Here is an 18,528-nt window from a genome sequence, read left to right on the forward strand (position 1 = left end):
ACTCGTCATAACGACATTAAGTTGAAGTCTCGACGTAAATTTTTCCGGCTTTTCCCGAAAATAAATTTGGTCGACATGATCTAAGTCGACAAATCTACATAATTTTTGACGTCATGCTCTTGTGAAAATGACTTGCCATCATAGTTTTAGTCGACACGATGAGTTTATTTTTTAAGCCATGACACCTTTTCCATATCATGTCGTCATAGAATTTTGACATCATCACATCATTGCAACATTGGTTCATGACTTCCGGCGTCGAACAGGAGGCCGTTATATCAACAGATATTATCTTAGCGGATCTTATCTTAAATCCTTGACTTACGATTTCATTTACGATCCGCTAATACCCGTTTTATGAACGCCGTCGTAAGTATCGAGTCGCAGCTAAGATTTTAATTAAGCGTACGATCTGGAAAATCGCGAACCAGTCGAAAAACCCCACACGATTTCCCGCGTTTATGTAAAAAAAGCAAGATGGCCGACAACGTAAACAGAGGCAAGTAGTTAATGATAGTTATGATTTACTAATAGAAGTACTAAATGTAGGAATATCATGACTCATGTCTTCAAATATTGTAGCGTGTATGTCTGTCAATTTTTCTCGTAATTGATACTGAGTTTTTATTAAATTCATATCGTTATTTTACACCAAAGAATCGAAATGTTTTATGCATTTATTTTATGTATTTATTTCCAAAATTCTAGTTGCAAGTACTGTTATAACGAAATCATATTTTCCGGCGTTTGGAACTGTCAGCCTTTAAAATGACAAATCGTTATTGTGTTTTTATATCTAATGTTTTGGCAGAAGAGTATTCGAGTATCAATCAATACATTATTTCTATGCCCCACATTTGAAGAAAACTATTTATTTTTATGTTTGTTTTTAGAGTAAATGTATCTCTCTTTTCAAGGAAAATTCTAATCTTACACATTTCCGCTTCTTTCGCTATATATTTGTTTTCGTACTTCTTCTACTTCGTACTTATAATGAGAATGCTCCTCGAGTAGGGAGCGAACCCACGAACTCCCGATCGCTAGGCGGACACCTCATCCACTACACCACCGCGATAGTATATACGGATGCCTACTGTATATTTATTTTTGGCATAGATTTTACTTTATTACACAGTGTACATAGCTTTAGAATTAATTTTCAATTGTAAACACAAACCTGAAAACTGTCACTCAATTTCAGAGTGAACAGCATTTGATTGTGTAGCCCCACGATAGACAAAGTTACAAAGAAATGGACGGACTTTAAGGTATATTAACAAATGAAATCTGATGACCCTTACTTACTAACTTACTCTTACCACAAAATGATTATAAAAAATTCACAATGTCAGTCACATGTAAGATTTTTAAAATGAAAGTTAGACTGGGAGCAAAAGGTTAATTTTGTACTTTGAGTTATACATAAAAACATTTCTAATGAATTTGCACGGAATAATCATTAGGAATAATAAGTGTTGTGTATTGTGTGTTTGCTGTTTTTATTGACAATTCCAGTCCAGTTCATGTATGTAAATATTTTTTAACATATTATGACATATATTTAACATAATTATTTCTTATATTTAGGTTTTTGGTATCCATTCATCACTTTTTTCGTTCAACTGTGGAATGTTTGAATTTGAACACTTTGTACTTTCTTTTCAGACGCACAAAAACAACCATGTGTGAATGATGAGATCTCATCCATCACATCAGTTGAACAAAAGTTGGTAAGATAATTAATCAAGTACACAGTATAAAGTTAGCACATTTATTCGTGTAGGTGTGTCAATGTTACAAAACACATAAAATAAATAAGGTTTAACAACGTTATCATAATCACAAATTAATTATGTGTCATAAATATCGTTATTTATTAAGTTACTTGGTTACAGATACATTTCAAATTGTAATAAATGCATAAATCAAAATATCTTTTTGTCATTGAATGTACATGTTTGTATGTATGACAGCCCATAAAGATCGATTGTCTTTATTTATTAATGAATATTTAGTCCGCAGTCTAAAGTCTATTTAGTCCGCACAGGCTAATCAGGGACAATTTTCTGCCTAAACTGGATTTTTGCTAAGAAGAGTCTTTCTTAAAACGCAACATATAATACAAGCTGAAAGTGTCGTCCCTGATTGGCCTGTGTAGACTGCACAGGCAAATCTGGGACGACACTTTACGCACATGCATTAAACCCCATTTTCTCAGAGCGCGACTCATATATAAAGTTATTATGGTGATTTATTAAATACATGTTATTTAAAAACAAGAAACCGTCGGAGACGGTTGATGCTCCCCAAAGTTGTTTTTTGTCACAATATTGCACTATATATTCAGATAAAAAGAAACGTTTTGAGGGCACAGTAGTTGGGGGGGGGGACAATAATTTTTTTATAGACAATTTCAAAGGGACATAACTCTGTGAAAGATCATCTGACCAGAATCCGCTGATAATATGCACATCTCCTCTTGGTCGTGAAGCTTCCCATAAAGTTTCATTGAATTCCGGTTATTAGTTGCTGAGAAATAGCCCGGACAAGAATTGCACTATATGTACAGTTTATGGAAAATTTCAAAGGGCCATAACTCTGTAATAAATCATACGACCAGAACCTGCTAATAATATGCACATCTCCTCTTGGTAGTGAAGCTTCCCATAAAGTTTCATTGAATTCCGGTCATTAGTTTCTGAGAAATAGCCCGGACAAAAATTGTCCACGGACGGACAGACAGACGCATGGACAGACGAAGCGGTGACTATATGCTCCCCAAAAAATTAATTTTGGGGGAGCATAAAAAAGGTTAATCACATTTCACAATACCATTTGTAAAAATCAATTGAATATTAATTTTTTTTAGTAAATACAAAAAAGTTATTGTTTTTTTTTACATGGACTTGTAGAAAATAAATTAACGAGTAAATAACATTATTGGATTACTTATGTTATTTTACGAGTCATATTCATTCATATATAATCATTATAGGAAATCCGCAAAACAGCGCATGTGAGGCCCAGTCATTTGAGCGGGTATGAAAAAAAAGATGTGAGTTCCATGAAAATTAAAGATTAACTTATGAAGTGTAGATCATGAATGTGTAATAATGAATCAACAATCCATAATTCATTCTCAAGAATTTTTTATATGAAACTATTAGTTCCAACAGAACCTTGTCTGATGTGCAGTATACACAGTACATGCTCTTTAAAGAACAAACAGAAACCACATCTCTTTATGTTACAATGTTAACCTTTTATTTCATCACTTGTCGTACAAATACAAATTTTATTAACATAAAATGTATTTCATTTTCAGATAGTGTTCCACTTCATTGTTCCCTAGCTGTAGAGTTGTTGGAGAAAACCCTGTATTGTTATGTTACAAAGATAATTAAATAAAAGAGTAGAATTTATTTTCACTTTGTTATTCTATAAAAGAAACATGTAATCATCCTACGCATTGCATAAATGCTTATTGTAAAAAGTGTGTCTTTAATGAAAAAAATCCAAAAAAGAACGGCAGAAATTGTCAATATCCACACTTTTACAAAGATGTTGACCACACTTGACCGAAATGCAGCAGCTTATAGACAAGAAATCATTAACTTATTAAGTTATTTTATATCATTAGCAGAAACTTAATGACCATCTTTCATCAACAAAGAGTCAAATATTGAATATTAACACATGTCGCCGAACATAGACTGACTACATTGACTCACCTATAGCACTTCGTGCACATGTGAGCATAAAATAGCAACTACAGTCCAACCTGCCCGAGCGACCGCCTGTTAATAGCGACCAACAGTCAATAACGACCACACCGATTTCCTCCCGAACGATTTCACTATATATTGAACCTGCGAATAAAGCCCACATGTGAACAAAGACCAACGACCGTCCTTTTACATTCCCAAATCTCCATTTTGATAGCTTACAACGACCACTGCAATCATAAAAATCAACGATTTCGCAACTTTCAAAAAACAAAATGGCCGCCAGGACGCTGCGTAGTCACGTGATACACATCTTACCAGTGGACTCGTCGGTCGCTATGGAGATATTGGCAATTGACAGTTTATTGCACCCGATAGCAGTTGTTTGTTTATTTAACATGCATTGCTAATTGGTAGTCGCCTGCTTCTTTTATGCATTTGACAGTTGGTCAAAAGTGTAAAAATTTGCCTTCGTATTTAAGTGACTCGCGATTAATGTACTAATTGCCGAAAATATCAAAGACAAATTTGGGGCTTTCATAAACTCATTAAGGAAATTAACGGTTTCATATCATTTACGATGCCTATTAAAGACAAACATTTTGATAGTCATTCTCTTCTTAAATTTCTCCGTAATAAGACGTTCATAGATTATAGAAAAGTAAATTGTCAGTTCAAGTTAACCATCATGGCTTCCAAGCGTAAGTTCTTGACGTTGGAAGAACGCGTTAAGGTCATTAGTTTGGTAGGTAAAGGACACAGTTGTAGACGAGTGGCTAGTGGTCTTGGTGTAGGAAAAACTCAAATTCAGAGCATTTTAAAGCGTAAACATGAGATTATGGACGAATTCGAGGAGAACGTAAACTGTGAAAGTAAACGCCCTAAGCGTGAGTCGGAATTCGCGCCAGTGAATGACTTAGTGCATAAGTTGTTTGTTGACGCAAGTGCAAGGCTCTTGCCTGTTTCTGGACCTATGATCCAGGAGAAAGCGTTGAAGTTTGCGTGTGAGTTAGGATATTTGGTCTTTAAGGCTAGCAATGGCTGGCTCGAGTCTTTTGTAAAAAGAAACAGAATTGCATTTAAGATTCCCAGTCTTATATAAATATCAGATGTCATTTATTGTCCATTATTATCAACTGGTTGTGTAGTAGTGATTCATGTATTTCATGTATAAATGTTTGCTATGTTATGTGTATTTTGTACTTTGTTCTTTGTAGAATTACATGTACATATACGTATACATGTATATCAATAGTTATTTATACAGTATATGATAAAATAAATAAATAATAAAAACATCAGGGAATAGAAATACAACATGTAATAAATATACAAATGTAAAACAAAACTGTGTTTTCAATCCTTTATTTCATTATACATGCATACGTATTCAAACATTTAAACAATAGACCACATAAATAGATAAGGTACCTGTTAAAAAACTACTAGCATATTTTGCAAAGTTTCGATCGACCCTGCGAATAAAGACCACCTGTGAACAAAGACCACAACGACCAAATCCATTGAGTGGTCTTTATTGACAGGTTGGACTGTACATAAATAAGTTAATGATGTGTTGTCCATATAAGCTGCATTTTGGTCCTGTTGTGGACTGTGCACAACGCCATCCACTTCTTGTGCCTAATTAAGTTGTTCAGGCAGTGGCACCTGCTAATCTATGCATAAGTTGTGCAGGCGCATTCATGCAGGCGCATTCATGCAGCCACTGCTTGACAGCACTCATCGAGTCTCATGAATAAACAACCGCCAGTTTTATGCGGACACCTGTCAATAGAGAATAACAATCAATATTAACTAGTGATTTAATTACAATATCCAATTTATTCTCAAAACTAATGATTATTATGCATTTTATTTAATTGATTTACATTTTCAGATAATAATTAAATTTAAGACTAAAATGGGTCAAGAAATAAATTCATTAAACAAAATTTGCAATAATCTATGGCATCCATTTTTATCAAAACATGCACGTGCATATGAAAGCAACTTTAAAATCTGTATCAAATGTTTATTTTAACTACATGTGTCTCCTTCACTGATGCCCCCATGTCACGTTGAGATACACAAACAAGTCCATCAGTCATTAAAAGACAAATTTCTTCAGTACAAACAACTTGTGTATATATGCTCAAAACTTCAAAACAAATAACAAAACAAATTTAATTACACATTTGTGTACAGCTACAATTCATTAACACATTAAGGTCATTCAGCAGTTGCTGTTATGCACAATCTATCCACAGATGAACAGACAGACACAGAGGACGAACAGGTGCAATTCTTACGGCTTTCCACGGTGTACGTTTACTAAATTGTTATGATGTAGATGTGACGATTACAATTATGCGCTAAAGATTATTAAAGGCATAAAGCATCACACTTTTTATCCAATATTTTGTGGGGAGATTTATTTTGTGCTTATTAAATGGTGTCTTATGTTGATTAACTGAATGTGTTTAACTGTTTTGAACTAAATAAACATACATGTAGTAAGTTTACATACCTAAATCTACTCTTTGGCAGTCCAAAAGCCCTATCAACCACAGTACACTTGACTGGGCATTGTTGTACCTATTGTTGATAGCCGGAGTCCCCCAGTAGGTGTCTCTTGTGGTTTTCTTCCAGAAAAGTCTAATAACAAATTTATAATAAGCTAAGTTTAAGTTGGAAAAATCATTGGTTAAACGGTTTATGAAGGTAGCTATAGGATGTTCGCAAGCTTAACGCAATCTTAAATTCATTTAAATTATAAATTTTAACATTGATATGCATATTTTATTTGTTGATACAGTGTGTACACACATACAGAAATATAATTGAATCTTTTATGTTGTTGAAAGAAATTAAAAGTACAATTATGTATGCACATTAAACACATTATATTTTAGTAATGTGCAATGCATTGATGTAAAAAATAAAATATTTGCATCATCATAACAGTAGTATTCCACTTTTTCCTAGCCAATACTAGCCATAATCCCTCTAATGGTATATCCATAAAAGCACATTATTTATTGTCATACCTTCAAACCACGGACAAAGACAGAGGCGTCGTGTGTGTTGACCCAAGCCATTTTGACACAATTTCAATGAACCTGCAAATAAACTATACTTTAATATGTGAAATGTGTTTCACTAACTTTGTTGAATGATTGGGGCATCTATTTAATTCACATGTTTTATGATTTAACACTATTAGTTAAGCCACTTCTGACTGACAAGTGACATTGTCATTGGTAAGAGCGTAACTAGATCAAAATATAACTTTGCTACCTTGCATCTCACCGTGCAGTGTGAGATATATGTTGCTCAGCTACTGTATATATTACTGTACAATTCATAAATCTAATATTGACAGAGCATTGATATTCAAATGTTGGGATTGCAAAGTTTATGACTTATAATCGTTGGGGCAGATATTGCAGACATTATACAGTGCATTATTTATTATTCATTAGATAGAAAAAAACTTCAAAACTTTATGCGCAAAAGGCATATCAGGATATTGCGTCGACAACTAACTTACATAGCAGCGTCCGAAATGTGAAATATCCGAATGCTAGTTCACCCGTTAACATTCAATATTTAATGACAAATGAACTGTTTTACTTCAAAAGAAACCATAAAACATTTGTTTTGATAGAAATTAAATAAAGATAACTAAATACTTACCTATTTAACGAATTAATTATCCAAACATCACAAGTTTCATTTCCCTTGGACGTTTAATGCAGAGAATGATATAACGAATATATTTAACGTTATCAAACATAAATACGTCCAATAGTATCAATATTTCTCCATCACGGAGATCGCTAAATCCTTTCTTTCTCGAAACATTCTCATCTCTCTTGGTTGACCAACGTTTAAAGCGCGTGCGGCCGCCATGTTTACGAACGCTAAGTGTGGTCTTACCCAGTCGTAGCTTTAAGCACAAATCTTACGACATCTTAGCTGCGATTTCTTTGATAAAACGGTACGCAGTACTTACGATAAGCGTACGACAAAATCCTACGAATCTTACGTAAGATCATGCTAAGATCTGTTGATAAAACGGCCTCTGGTATATTCGTTTGAAACACGCAATGCCTCAGACAGTCCATTTTTACATCAGGAATGCTTTGTATAAAGGTAAAAATAACATTTGCAAACAATAAATATTAATGTGTTCGTTGGATTTTATGGGCATTTAGAGAGCTTAAATCTCGATTGATTCGTTTAGATATTTCTCTTTAACTAATACATACAAAACGTGTGTTTAACGACTCACAACTTTTTTTTATATTGCAGATTTGTTTCTTAGTGACACTGAGGTTTTTCATTTCGGCTTCCTTGCGAATTGTAAACCATTGATCGTATTCAAGAGAGATACTTTGTAAAGAAACCGCAGTTTGAGTGTAAAGATGACTTCATACCCGTCCTAGAACATGTGTGTGAAATGCAGCGGGAGCAACTGCCAGTTCCTGATTCGATTAAAAGTGCGACTTCTTTGTTCTTGGCCTTCACTGAAATATTGGATGATTACTAATTACATATGCACAAATATATTCTTAAAAATTGGTTATATTTTGCAAATTTTATTGTTAAGTTAGTTTAGTTCAAGTAAGTTTCGTTTCGAGTTTTATTTACAGTGTTTCGATAAGCAACACAAATTGATATTCTTGTTTTTGGAATTGATCTTGAAGTAGTTAAACGTTGTTATTTTGTTTGCTAAAATAAATTCACTCATATTGTTGTACACATTTACAGACATTGCAAACTTGGCAAAAAACAGATTCACAATGTTCTTCATTTCATTGTTAGATTGCAAAAGAATGAATGAAACGTTACTAATTGTTTGAAAACATGGCGGTCATTTAGTTATGAAATCCTCGTAAATTGTGGAATGTTCCTTTAAAAATATGGTTCTTTTAAAAGATTTATTAACATTTTATTTCAAACTTCAATATATTAAACAAAACGACTTTTGTAAATCTTATATTTAATATTAACACTGTCGCAAATATATGATATGTTTATTTTGTATTTTCTTACTTGATTTTCTATTCCTGAAACTCCAGTGTATATAGTACATGTTTGAAATAAATGTTCATACTGCAATTAGATTTTTGTTTAATGGTCAAATTTTTCGTTTTTGAGGAAATGGAAAATTATTCAAAATTGACACAAAATTGGGTTATTTGTAGATCAATTTTAGGGCTAGTTAATGTGATCGGTCTTTCTTCATTGTCCGTCAAAATTTGCACTTAAGCGAAATCACCTACTCAGCTGTGTCAATAATACCAAAACATGAACAGTCTTCAAAGCTAGTAAGGTTGTAGTTTGCTTTTATTTCCATATTCCACATCGCACATTACTTATCAAAATATTTTCAAAATTTTGAAATATTTGTTTACGAGCCGGTATGGTTTTATATGAGTTATGATACACGTACCCTTTGACTAGATCGGTCTATGGTCTGACCAAATATATATATACTCAACCGGATTATTGAAAGCGAATTATGCATTTAATCGCCAATTTTATATGCAGTCGTCATTGTAAAACGACAAAAATGCACGGCGAATATTTAAGAAACGATTGACTTTAATAACATTTTATTTTTCTTGCACGTTCAAGATAACACTTTAATAGCTGCAGTGAAGTATCAAGCAGATACATAATGGTGAGCATTAATATACGGTTCAATAAAAACTTAATTCAGATTTAACAAAAGTTGACCTTCAAATCTTCGCATAGAAGCTGATAATTCAAATTATTCCTTATATTAACATTGTATTATGAAGTTTGGAACAATGTGCAGAATTAAAATAACATATGCTTCAGTGAAACATGAACCAGTTCTAATGAAATCTTTTTAAAAGAGTATATAATAACATGTTTTCACCTTATAAACCACTTTTTTCTTGGGCTTTGGAAGTCCTTATTCTCTTGTTTTGTTCATAAATCCGTTGACACCAGCTGGAACCTACACTACTGTAGTAGATAATGTTAGAGTATTATTAAATATTACACACTAGAAACACTGAAAAAGGGATACCTTTGTGCAAGAAAAAATTTAAACAACTAGAGTAAAAAAATAGTACACTTGAGCAAAAATGTGTTTGTCAGAAACACTATGTCCCCTTCTGCGCCGCTTTGAAGCTATATATTTGACCTTTGATGAGATACACATGCATGCCAAATATCAAGTTGCTATCTTCAATATTGCAAAAGTCATGGCAAATGTTTATGTTTGACGCAAACAAACAGCGCAAAAACAATATGTCCCCACCACTATAGTGGTGGGGGAAATTAAAAAGTATGGTGGGCCAGAAATGATAATTTAAAAATGAAAGATACATAAATATTGAAAGCATGTTAATACAAACCCTTTAATTTTATACCGTATGTTAATACTATAAAGATATTGATATATCAATGTGTTTGTTAAAGTGATATTTTACACTGTTTCCAAAAGTTTCAATCAAATTTATATTTGTCATCCTGGTCATCCATACTTTTCCCAACTATTTTTAGACTCAAGTTGTTTACATTTTTTTCTTACAAAAAATGATCTTGTTTTTCAGTGTTTCTAGTGTGTTATATTTAATCATACTCTAACATTATCTTCTACAGTAGTGTAGGTTCCAGCTGGTGTCAATGGATTTATGAACAAAAAATAAATAAATAAGGACTTACAACGCACAAGAAGAAAGTGGTTTATTAGGTGAAATCATTTGATTATTTACTCTTTTTGAAAGATTTCATTAGAACTGGTTCATGTATCACTGAAGTATATGATATTTTAGTTCTGCATATTGTTCCAAACTTAATATAGAATGCTAATATGAGTAATTATTATTTGACATTACTCTAACCACTTCTGACTATTTCAGAAAGTGATATGTCCTTAAACAACAAAAACAAGTAACACAAATAAGAGGGCTAAGAGGCACTGGGTCGCACACCTGAGGGAATGAGATGAAAGTAAAGACCAGTTAAACTCGTGTGCAAATAATTCAGAACATTTATATAACAAAGGCTGACTTCAAGTCGAGGTTAAAATCTTCCAAAGTTTTTAATATAAGCATATATAGAAAATTACCCAACCTGGTTTTTGATACTGATTGACAAGAACCATTTTACAATACGAAAGTATCAAGGAAACATACGCTTTGACCAAAGTTCATGAAGATTGGGATAAAAATGCAACTTCTAGAGTTTTTACATGTTTACATTATAAACGAAAAGAGAAAACGGCTCCACCCCATGGCGGCCATTTTTGCCCCACCTATGAGTACCAATTTCGAACTTGTCTGAAAAAATCAATAATACCAATTTTCTGACTAAGTTTCATAATGAAGACAATCCGCTTCCGGTTTTGAGTGAGCATCAATTTAAAATGTAATTCTAAAAACTAAAAAAAAACGCGTGTGAGGCACACAAATAACATTTGTGAGTGATGTGAAGTTTATTGAACAGGATGTGACATGTAAAAAAATAAAACGAGGTTTGTGACTTTTAGAAGGCTTTTTCTCAAGCTTTTGCATTTTTCTATTGACGGGTGGGGTGTGAGAAAGACTCTGCATATTGACATAATATGTGTATACACACATAAGGTCATTGTGATTGTCATTGTCATTGTCTGGCGCCTCCGTGACGCATCAATAAACATGTTAATAGTTTACCGTGACAGTAGCTAAAGTGAACACGAGTGTTTAAGGGTTTATTGTGAATACTGTCCCGTTAATCCCGTGTTAGTTGTGAAATCATGAACAAACGCCAGCATTCATCTACTGCGAGCGAGTTAACAGACAATAGCTCATTAGACTCGTCTATATTCGAAAGTTTAAAGGGGCAGAAGTCCAAAAAAGACTTGGAAATCATTGAATGCAACATATTCGACCAGACAAAGGAAATTGAATCGTTACATTGTCAAATAACCAGCAAAGACAAAGAGCTACAAGACCTAAAAACAAAGCTGAATGACTCAGAAAAGCGTACTGCAGAAATTTAAAATGAGCACGAGCAGTATAGCCGTAGAAACCATTTGCGAATTACGGGTCTACAAGGAGACGAACAATTTCAGTCCACAATAGCGTTGACTTATCAGGTGTCGTCCCTTTTAAGTTCCAAGCTTGGTCTGCGCGTTGAAAATGAGGATATAGACATAGCGCATAGGATAGGGAAACATCACTGAGGGAAGATCCGACCGGTCATCGTCAGGTTCATACGGCGCCAAACAAAATCGGATGTAATGCGAAATGCAAAGCTACTCAAATGTTCCGGTATTTTCTTGAATGAAGACCTGACAAAATTGAACGCTGAAGTTCTAGCGTCCGTTAGGCTGAAGGACCCCGAGACGATGGAGCGAGCGTGGTCGTTCGATGGGAAGCTGTATGCACGCTTCAGAGGTAAAGAGCACTGAGATAATCGATTACGAACATTTTCAGACGTGGCTCAACAAACCATGGCCGAAGGCGGTAGCTTCACTATCGTACGCCAGCAGGGCTTCAGCTAGCACAAATCGACGCCGGTAACATAGGGCTCACCGTGTTAGAACTGACGGTGTTTTTTTTTCTATATCATATCATTAACTGTCTATATTCACGTATTTGTAATACGTATGCAAACCAGTTTAATCATGACATTGTAACTAGACCACCCTTATATCTGTGTGGTGTGTTTTTTGATCCTGTTGTTCTCTTGGTTTTTTATTGTTTGTAATTTCCTAATTTAAGTACTTTTTCTCTCTCTCTAATGCGATAAAGATACGCACTTTGTTAAGCATATCATACTTATATAATCGAACTTTATCTATGTCTATTGTTATTAGACACAATCTCATACGGTGTAAGTTCACACACGCAACGTACGCACGCATGTACAAACACACACACACACACACGCTTGCGCGCGCGCGCACACATACACTTACACACCCATCCACACGCACACATGCAAGTAGTAGTAATATATACTTTTATATTTGCTCATTTAGAGGCCTAGATATACTAATGGGGAATATAGCGTGATAAAACAATTACCCATAATATGCCATTGTACAATATTATATTTGTACAACATAAGTCAATTGTTTATGAATGCATATCAGTATGGACCGAGTAGTATTGTAGCTTCATTAAGTCGACAGGTGCCATGGTGTTGTTTTTCTTGTTGTTGTTATTGTTATATGACACAGCCCCCTTTTTTGGTTACAGTGTAAATCGAGTACTAACGACTTGAAACACATAAGCTGTAATCATTTTACAAACACACACTTTACACATACGCACGCTAACTCACACACCAACGCACGTGCACAGATGCACGCACGCGTGCGCACACACACGCACGCGCGCGCGCACACACACGCACGCGCGCGCACACACACGCACGCGCGCGCACACACACACACACACGCACGCACGCACGCACGCACGCACACACACACACACACAAACACACACACACACACACACACACACACACACACACACACACAAACACACACACACACACACACACACACACACACACACACACACACACACACACACACACACACACACACACACACACACACACACACACACACACACACACACACACACACACACACACACACACACACACACACACACACACACACACACACACACACACACACACACACACACACACATACACACACATGCAAAAAGTAGAATATATTACTTTTTCAACATTTAGAGCATATACGTTTAATCAATTGCAGTTTTTCCGGGTCTTTGTTTGGACTGAATCGCCTTGTCGCTAGCTTCTTTAGTTTAGTTTCTGTTTTTCAATAATTTTGAGAACATCTTACACCTGGAGCCGTATTCACCAATATCCGTAAGTCTATTTTTTTAGACTTACGCTAAGTTTCAGACTCAGACTCAGACTCAGTTTAAAAAAAGTTAATTCACGAAACTGAAATCATCCCAGTTTTAGACTCAGACTCATAAGCCTGAGTCTAAAATTCTGAGTCTACTATTTGTAGACTTACGTACGTGTAGTCGCGACGTAACGTTCTAAGCACGTAGCTAAACCAACATGGCCGCTGCCCATAGGAATCTACGTCGGTGTAGAAATAATCGGCGCTTGCGAGTAGAGAGAGTGTTTTTAGATCGTACAAATCCGCTGGAAATATACAGAGATGTCGAACTTTACAAGCGGTTTCGATTTACGAGAGACACTCTCCAATTCATATGCGAAATTTGCTTTGACGTAGAGAGACACACAAATCGAAGTTTGCCGATCCCAGTGGCACTATCGGTGTGCATCACCTGCGGTACGTTGCTAGCGGGGACCTGCAGCTCACCGTGGCTGACAGCACTGGTCTGTCACAGGCTACAGTTTGTAGGGTCTGTGCACAGGTCAGTGCTATATTGGCCGCAAAAGTGTCGGACTTCGTCAAGTTCCCGACTGGAATAGACGCCGCCCGTGTGAAGCAAGGGCTTGGAGCCATAGCCGGTATGTGAAGGAAAAAAACATTTTAGTGGTCATCCATTCAGTTAGCTAGCGTCCTGTTTTTGTTTACAAACATTGATATTTATAGCCTCCAACGCTATTGATATTTTAAAGTTTCAATTCTTTCAAATAAACTAGATTTATGCATGTTTTAATCCCATTTTACTGTATCCTTAAAATTTTCAATTAATTGACATAACACAACATGCGAATTTTGTTATAATTTGAAATATTACACAATTTATAGTTTGATTTAAAGACTACTTACAATCTATTTTAAGATTGTGTGTATTCAATTCACTTAACTTTCGAATACTAAACGTTAATAATTTCCAATAATTATTGGAAATGTTATAGCGCAGTTGGTACAGCGTCAGATCTACATTGTTCACAAGTTCCTCTTTTGGTAGTTCGCTCCCCGCGGCGGTTTATATTTTTTTATATGATTGTTCGTATATATTTATAATATTAAATGATTGAGCAATGGTTTTTAATGCAAACGCTAATTATGGTTAGAGGTTCTTGGAAATTAAGTAAAAATCGTGTATTCAACAATTGATTGCATGTTTTCAAAACTCATGTTGTTTGTCAGTGTTAAAATGCCCACACATTTAAGTATGATATAACCAAATAAAACTGGGAGATTGTGGCAAGCAAGGACAGCGTTTTGTTGAACAATGTCCAAATTTAATCTTAACCCCCCCACATGTTGTAAGTTTTGGGTTTTATTGTTGTTAAACTTAATTATGATTATAATTTATATTATTTTGGACCATTTTGTCGCGAGTCAGTCGGTTCGTAAATAAGTCAGTCGTAAGTGGTTTCAGTTAGACTGTATTTTCTGCGAAAGTTTTGACTGTGCTTTAATGGATCGAAATGACAATAATTTCATTAAATAAATAAATAGTAATTTTATAAATAAATTTTTATTTTCTGTTTAAGCATTTTACCTCGAAATTTCTGAATAAATAAATATTGAAACCGGAACTTTAGTTACTGATGCTCGCTTGGTCATTGTCGGCTCGGGTACTACTTACATGTACCCCGAGTATACTTACATTATCGTACCAGGGAAATTTAACGCTAAATCGGTCGACCCGACCATTAACGTACAGGTGCAGTACACATCAAGATAATGCATTAAAGTCGTTAAACTTCGATATTCAAAGTTGAACGTCACGGTCATGGCATTTGTTAACTTGATTTAGGTATTTTCTGTTTGGTTATGTATAATATAGTTATTTTTGTGATTTAAAATTGTTAATTAAATAATTTCATGAGATAAAAAGTACTTGTTTCTATTGAAAATAATGTAAGGTCCGGTCCCCTGGATGCGATAGTCGAATTCGTATGCATTTATTTTGTTTCAGGCGATCTGTGATGCAGACTACAAGATAACAAGTTTCACAGCGAACTGGCCGGGAAGAACACACGACGCAAGGATATGGAGGAATTGTGAACTCCGGAACCAGTTTGAAAACGGTCAGCTTTTAAACATTCGCCCCGTTTCTTTTCGCATATATGTTTTATGAAATCATATTACATAGAAAGTTAGTCTGGTAGTGTACATATTGTGCAAATAAGGACAACGAACGAGGCTTGTCGAGTGCTAAGCATGTCTATTATTTTCTATATTAAAGAAGTTTCGTTCAGGCGTTGAAGCCAATGGACTAGCTAAAAGATGTGCCGTATATGCGTACTGTATTATTGTGTGATGTTCCGTGTCGTAGTCAAGTATATCGATTTAACTTTAATGATAGTAATTAATCCGTCTTAATCTATTTAATACAGGACAACATGCTGGCCTACTCATCGGAGACAGCGGGTATGGTTGTTCTCGCTATTTGCTGACACCCTATTTACGACCAGTGAACCAGTCCGAAGACAGATTCAACAGGTCACTCTGTAGAACAAGAGTGATGATTGAACAGACATTCGGGATGTTAAAGAACCGATTCGGAATATTGGGACGCAAGATCCGCGCAACACCAACAAGGGCTGTACAGCACATTAGTGCATGCATCGTTCTGCACAATATTGGAATTGCGCGCAACGACTCAGTCGAGATCCCTGAAATTGATGCCTATGAAGCAGCACAACCTGTAGCCAATCCGCCTGACAATGTGGATGGACGCGCTATGCGGCATTTCATTACTGAAACATATTTCAGTAGAATGTAAGAAAGGAAAGAAACTGAAGATGAACTAAATATGCTTATTGCATAATTAGCTATTCATTTTCCTTTTATTACCTGTAAATGTATTTTTTGCAGTCATACTGTTTAAGAAACACTATACATGTAAAATGTATAACATTCTCCTTTTCAAAGTACCTTCATACATTATATGAAAACTGTTCAAGGGGTGTATCGAAGGTGTTTCATGATATACAGATAATTATTTAACCAAAACAAGTTTGCAATATTTTTAATCAAACAGCTTCGAAGAGGGGCATAATAAATAAATGACGTGAGTCAAGCAATCATTTAATAATAATGAAATCCTTACACTTTTGTTTAACTTTTTAACTTTACAAACAACTTTTTACGCCTTAAGTCAAATCGAATTCTATAAGTTACCTAACACCTTTGCATTGTAATACATGGTCTTAGACTGTAGATAAATGGCATAATTTTCCTCGTTTTTGATTTTTAACTTAACAAGTTGCTTTTCCAGTATAATTTTCTCAATTTCATGATTTAGTTTCTCAATTTCTATGTTAATTTTCTTAATGTCTACTCGCAGATCTTCAGACGTTAGGCAGTCGATGCTGCTCTCAGTTATGGTGCGCCTCTTGTCCGACTTCTTTGAGAATGCTATAAATGATATAGGATTTCAAACATGATGTTACATTGTCATGCATTTTCACTGTTCATAAGATATTGTACGATGTCTTTTTTAAATTTTTACTTGTTGACTGCAATGTTTTCATAAGTTGAAAGTTATTGATATTTAAATTGTTTCATGACTTACTAAAGTTTGAACATCATTTAATCAATCTCTTAAATCTATATTTATATGAAAATCTTACATTCCTTTCTTTTCAGTCCACGTTCGACTGGTTCAGTGCGTCATGTGTAAATGATAAAAATATGTGTATGTCGAATGATGAAATTAAATACAACTATGTAATCGTTACAATTAGAGTTATTGTGGTATAAAGTTTTTTTACTGAAAATAAACCCCACCTCTCCGCCACCAACCAAACTAACATGCGCCGGCAGCGAAGTTCGAACCAGGGTCGCCTAGGTGAGAAGCGAGTGTGCCAACCACTGCGCTAGCCGGACAGCCTAGAATGAAGTTACGTTTTCAAAAGGAATAACGCTCGTAACATTAATTTTTATATAAGGCTAGGACAATGGTTGTAAGGTGACCACACAGACGAACAGACAGATTGATTAACTTAGGGCGCTTTCTTTGCGGAATGAGGAAGTTGTAATTTTTTTACAGGTTATTGCAAAATGTTTGACTGAGCAATTGTATGTACACTGTAACACACCTTCCTTTTCTCCATGTTCTTTACCGTCGTTTTCCACTGAAACACAACATGAACAATGTTATTCAAATCACAAGAGGGCTACGATGGTTCTATATCGCTCACTTGACTCATGTTTTTTTCTACAGACTGATACTCTATTCCTTACCGTTTCAGAGATTTTTTTTTCAATATTAACGTGTTAGCACACATTTGCCCCTGAATGGGATATAATTGAAACATGAACGGGCGACTGACGGACGGACGAATTTGGCGGGCTATCACGAACATGAAAATCTCATATTTTCAGTCATGAAGAAAAATTAAAAATAAAGTTATGATTATTCATTTTTTTAAATAAATGTATTTAAATTCTGGTGTAATTTAGTAATGAAATAATGCAATGCATTAAAAAGAAAATGTAATAACTTACAATCGTTTTTGTTCGCCAGTTGTGTATCCACGGTCATTTGTTCTGAAATTATACATAATACAAATGATTAACCCTAGTTCATGACTACATTCATTAAAAATTACAATACAGAAATAGCAGATGGCTGTTCCTATAATTATCGTTTTTTACGAAACTAAGAAAGTATGCAATTGCAAGTTTTAACAAGCAAATTTGTTGAATTGATATTCCCCGCCAATATGCTTCTGGACACAAAAGTGTTATATTTGACACTCAGCTAAAAAAGCATACACTTATACTCATTAATAATATTTGTACAGTTACAACTATGCATAGATTTGATGCATCTGTGACAACAGTAAATGCAAAGATTATTTAATATGGACAAAATAATGATGTTATTATTTGTTGATAAAGAAA

At 34.7% G+C, this 18,528-nt stretch overlaps 1 protein-coding gene and 3 long non-coding RNA genes across 8 annotated transcripts in view; 2 read left to right on the forward strand and 2 right to left on the reverse strand.

Moving 5' to 3' along the window:
• Positions 1-18,528, reverse strand: part of LOC127867791 (uncharacterized) — a 97,528-nt gene that overhangs the window by 26,442 nt on the left and 52,558 nt on the right. The window lies entirely within an intron of this gene.
• On the forward strand, positions 1,525-3,422 carry LOC127867800 (uncharacterized). Its single transcript, XR_008043659.1, has 3 exons — positions 1,525-1,730; positions 2,996-3,039; positions 3,326-3,422. It is a non-coding gene; the product is annotated as an uncharacterized LOC127867800 (long non-coding RNA).
• LOC127867799 (uncharacterized) lies at positions 5,323-6,846 on the reverse strand. The gene is made up of 3 exons (XR_008043658.1): positions 6,773-6,846; positions 6,253-6,380; positions 5,323-5,510 (listed from the first exon to the last, which is right to left on the reverse strand). It is a non-coding gene; the product is annotated as an uncharacterized LOC127867799 (long non-coding RNA).
• Positions 15,319-16,441, forward strand: LOC127867801 (uncharacterized). 2 transcript variants are annotated; one of them, XR_008043661.1, is made up of 3 exons: positions 15,319-15,337; positions 15,593-15,704; positions 16,014-16,437. It is a non-coding gene; the product is annotated as an uncharacterized LOC127867801 (long non-coding RNA). The 2 variants fall into 2 exon arrangements; XR_008043660.1 differs by lacking the exon at positions 15,319-15,337 and adding an exon at positions 15,413-15,430 and having other exon boundaries at positions 16,014-16,441.

This window comes from Dreissena polymorpha, chromosome 2, assembly GCF_020536995.1.
Source record: "Dreissena polymorpha isolate Duluth1 chromosome 2, UMN_Dpol_1.0, whole genome shotgun sequence".
Classification (NCBI taxonomy): domain Eukaryota; kingdom Metazoa; phylum Mollusca; class Bivalvia; order Myida; family Dreissenidae; genus Dreissena; species Dreissena polymorpha.